Source organism: Schistocerca americana, unplaced genomic scaffold (assembly GCF_021461395.2).
Source record: "Schistocerca americana isolate TAMUIC-IGC-003095 unplaced genomic scaffold, iqSchAmer2.1 HiC_scaffold_1102, whole genome shotgun sequence".
Lineage (NCBI taxonomy): Eukaryota > Metazoa > Arthropoda > Insecta > Orthoptera > Acrididae > Schistocerca > Schistocerca americana.
This window is the reverse complement of record NW_025725158.1, coordinates 27,501-32,500: the sequence shown is the minus strand read 5'-3', so window position 1 is coordinate 32,500 and position 5,000 is coordinate 27,501.

Genomic DNA, 5,000 nt, shown 5'->3' with positions numbered 1-5,000 from the left:
GCCGCACGGCGCCGCGTGCAGGGTGCGCCGGCGCGCAGCTGCGCCGCCTGCCGCCTCCGTCGGCCGGCGCGCCTGCCACTGGCCGCCCCCACCAGCCGGCTGTAGCGCGTGCGCCCACGCACCGCACGGCCAACACGCCGGGAGGCCCCCCCTCACCGGCCGGGGACGGTCCCACCCAGCCACCGCCGCGTATCGCTTCACACCCACATGCCATTCACGTTCGTGGGCATGGTGGGTATCGCTGCAACAACCGGTTGGTAGCTCAACCGATCGTCGCCATCACTGATTCACCCCTAGCGAGAACAACCGCACCACAACGGTTTACCAGTTGTTCATTTGCGTAACGTCACCAGCAAACGTAGGCGTCCATCGCCATTTGCAAATTCAACGATTGTTGCATGCCTGTGTCAGGTGTCACGACACACTGTCTGCCCACATACACGCAACAACATGTCCACGCTTAGCGAACACGTGGAAGGTGGCCCCCGTACGTATGCGATGTCCATTGCGCGAACGACTGTCAACCGGCCTCTGTCGCATGTCGCAGATGTGGAACGCAGTGCACCGTGCTATCACGGTGTGTGAGAAGAGACGACTACGTCTGACAACACGCGCCACTACATCAACAGACGGCTCATGCTGATCGCCATCCAGGGCATACCACACTGCAATCCAGCTCTTATAGGGAGACGACACGTAGCTGAGTGCACAACATTTGGACCGCATGGTTCGCCGTTGTTGGCGCAGTCGTTGTACGGTCACATGTACCACGATGTATCATTCAGTACATGAGGACCAATGTGCAGTACAGTGTGTGATTTGGACGTACAACATCAGCGGACAGTTGACACAGGCCGTACCACAGCGTAGGCTAAGTGCTTCGCCATGCGAATGCCAATGAACAACTGCAAATGCCAATGAACAACTGCAAAGGGCATTGAGCATGTACGTCCTGCTGCCATCCACATTACAGTGTATAGCTGCAAGGTGTTTAACATGAAGCGATACACTGGGGACCGGGCAGTGCGAGTAGCAAACTATATTGCGGGGGTTGCAGTTAGGCAACACTACACTAATTTAACGCGTCGTATGACAATTACAGAGCAGGTTAAGGCCCAACGTGTGTTGGGTTAAGGCCCAACGTGTGTTGGGTTAAGGCCCAACGTGTGTTGGGTTAAGGCCCAACGTGTGTTGGGTTACGGCCCAACGTGTGTTGGGTTAAGGCCCAACGTGTGTTGGGTTAAGGCCCAACGTGTGTTGGGTTACGTTAAGGGGCAATGTGGGTTACGTTAAGGGGCAATGTGGGTTACGTTAAGGGGCAATGTGGGTTACGTTACGGCGCAATATAGGTTACGTTACGGCGCAATATAGGTTACGTTAAGGGGCAATGTGGGTTACGTTACGGCGCAATATAGGTTACGTTACGGCGCAATATAGGTTACGTTAAGGCGCAATATCGGTTACGTTAAGGCGCAATACAGGTTACGTTAAGGCGCAATACAGGTTACGTTAAGGCGCAATACAGGTTACGTTAAGGCGCAATACAGGTTACGTTAAGGCGCAATACAGGTTACGTTAAGGCGCAATACAGGTTACGTTAAGGCGCAATACAGGTTACGTTAAGGCGCAATACAGGTTACGTTAAGGCGCAATGCAGGTTACGTTAAGGCGCAATGCAGGTTACGTTAAGGCGCAATACAGGTTACGTTAAGGCGCAATGCAGGTTACGTTAAGGCGCAATGCAGGTTACGTTAAGGCGCAATACAGGTTACGTTAAGGCGCAATACAGGTTACGTTAAGGCGCAATACAGGTTACGTTAAGGCGCAATACAGGTTACGTTAAGGCGCAATACAGGTTACGTTAAGGCGCAATACAGGTTACGTTAAGGCGCAATACAGGTTACGTTAAGGCGCAATACAGGTTACGTTAAGGCGCAATACAGGTTACGTTAAGGCGCAATACAGGTTACGTTAAGGCGCAATACAGGTTACGTTAAGGCGCAATACAGGTTACGTTAAGGCGCAATACAGGTTACGTTAAGGCGCAATACAGGTTACGTTAAGGCGCAATACAGGTTACGTTAAGGCGCAATACAGGTTACGTTAAGGCGCAATACAGGTTACGTTAAGGCGCAATACAGGTTACGTTAAGGCGCAATACAGGTTACGTTAAGGCGCAATACAGGTTACGTTAAGGCGCAATACAGGTTACGTTAAGGCGCAATACAGGTTACGTTAAGGCGCAATACAGGTTACGTTAAGGCGCAATACAGGTTACGTTAAGGCGCAATACAGGTTACGTTAAGGCGCAATACAGGTTAGGTTAAGGCGCAATACAGGTTAGGTTAAGGTACGACATAGGTTAGGTTAAGGTACGACATAGGTTAGGTTAAGGTACGACATAGGTTAGGTTAAGGTACGACATAGGTTAGGTTAAGGTACGACATAGGTTAGGTTAAGGTACGACATAGGTTAGGTTAAGGTACGACATAGGTTAGGTTAAGGTACGACATAGGTTAGGTTAAGGTACGACATAGGTTAGGTTAAGGTACGACATAGGTTAGGTTAAGGTACGACATAGGTTAGGTTAAGGTACGACATAGGTTAGGTTAAGGTACGACATAGGTTAGGTTAAGGTACGACATAGGTTAGGTTAAGGTACGACATAGGTTAGGTTAAGGTACGACATAGGTTAGGTTAAGGTACGACATAGGTTAGGTTAAGGTACGACATAGGTTAGGTTAAGGTACGACATAGGTTAGGTTAAGGTACGACATAGGTTAGGTTAAGGTACGACATAGGTTAGGTTAAGGTACGACATAGGTTAGGTTAAGGTACGACATAGGTTAGGTTAAGGTACGACATAGGTTAGGTTAAGGTACGACATAGGTTAGGTTAAGGTACGACATAGGTTAGGTTAAGGTACGACATAGGTTAGGTTAAGGTACGACATAGGTTAGGTTAAGGTACGACATAGGTTAGGTTAAGGTACGACATAGGTTAGGTTAAGGTACGACATAGGTTAGGTTAAGGTACGACATAGGTTAGGTTAAGGTACGACATAGGTTAGGTTAAGGTACGACATAGGTTAGGTTAAGGTACGACATAGGTTAGGTTAAGGTACGACATAGGTTAGGTTAAGGTACGACATAGGTTAGGTTAAGGTACGACATAGGTTAGGTTAAGGTACGACATAGGGTAGGTTAAGGTACGACATAGGTTAGGTTAAGGTACGACATAGGTTAGGTTACGGTACGACATAGGTTAGGTTACGGTACGACATAGGTTAGGTTACGGTACGACATAGGTTAGGTTACGGTACGACATAGGTTAGGTTACGGTACGACATAGGTTAGGTTACGGTACGACATAGGTTAGGTTACGGTACGACATAGGTTAGGTTACGGTACGACATAGGTTAGGTTACGGTACGACATAGGTTAGGTTACGGTACGACATAGGTTAGGTTACGGTACGACATAGGTTAGGTTACGGTACGACATAGGTTAGGTTACGGTACGATATAGGTTAGGTTACGGTACGATATAGGTTAGGTTAAGGTACACATTGTTGTAAGGAAAGGTTTAATGGGGGGCGGGGCGGGGCGGCCGGTTTGTTGATTGTGATTATAGTAAGTGGATGCCTGCGGCATCATCTGATTTGCCACGTCAGGATGCACCTTTGGCTCATGACAGGCGGCGCTCTCATTCCATGCTTGTGGCAGACCTGTGTCTTTCATTCCTGCCATTGTTTGTGTGCTGTGAGAGGAGGCAGTATTGTGATGTTGGGTGCACCCCTGTGTAGGACATGTGTGGGTGTTGGTGGCTTGGCTGAGCAATGGTGGTTGTCGGGTGGGTGGGATATTCTGTTTTCTGAGTGGACCTCCCAGTCTGGTTATGACAGTGTGGATTGTCTAATGTGGCGGAGAGGATGCACTGGGTGTTGTTCCATGCTGGTGCTTACATATTGTCTGTGTGCGTGTTACAGGCAGAGAGTAGTGCGTGATAAGGGTGTGTGGCTGACGTGTGGTTGTGATTGTGAGCAGAGTCTTTCAGCATGTATACGGACAGTTGTATACATTATCTGTATTCTGATGGCTCTATCTATTACTAATCAGCGCCGTGTATACGTTTAATCCGGTTCCAGTCGAAACTGTTGTATCTCTGTACATTAGTGACACGGCGAGCCCGCTATGTAGTTACTCGTCTCGGCAGCTTCCACCGGTGTATGGCAAATGATTATAAGGAATCAGTCTAGTCGTCAATACCGATGGTGTGACGTCACATGTCTGGGGTGGGGGACGCTGCGCCCTTCCGGTGGGTCATGGCCTAGAAAGACTCTTCCCACGCAGGGGGGCGTGGACTGTCATTGACTCTTCCAGGTAATATACTTGCCGTACGTTCTTGCGACTGCGAGTGCAACGCTCACCGGTACCGACATGGATGGAGCGCCTCCTAGCTGACCGCTCAGCATCGGCATTCGTACAGAGAGCAACGCGGTCGCGTCTCTAGCTCGTAACTGGTACAGCCCGCAGCTCATGTATAGGGACAGCGGGAATGTCGCATATTGGAGATAACTCTTCATGAAACGCATGTTATAGGGGTGGATTGCACATTGCGACTGCGGGAAAAGTCCGCCGTTCATCCGCTGGAGTTGCGAGTTGGGCGGTTGGAGTGGGGCGCAGGTGGAGTGATTGCCGGTCCACGATTTCGTGCGGCAGAGGCGCTGGCGTTGGGGTGCTGTGGTCGACAGAGGACGCAGGCTTTGTGGGTGGGGTCGAAAGATGGGCACTGTGGGCCCATCGATGTCTTGGTCGGCTTGGCGTCTCATAGATGGCGGTATCGTCGTTGCAGGACGTCATGCCGCGGGAGACCTACAGATGGCGCTGTGTTTTGTGGTGCGCTCGACATGGCGGACGTAGTGTTGTCAGATTCGCATAGATGGAGGTATTGCATGTGGTTTCGCCGTATTTTCATAGATGGCGATACCGTTTTGCCGGC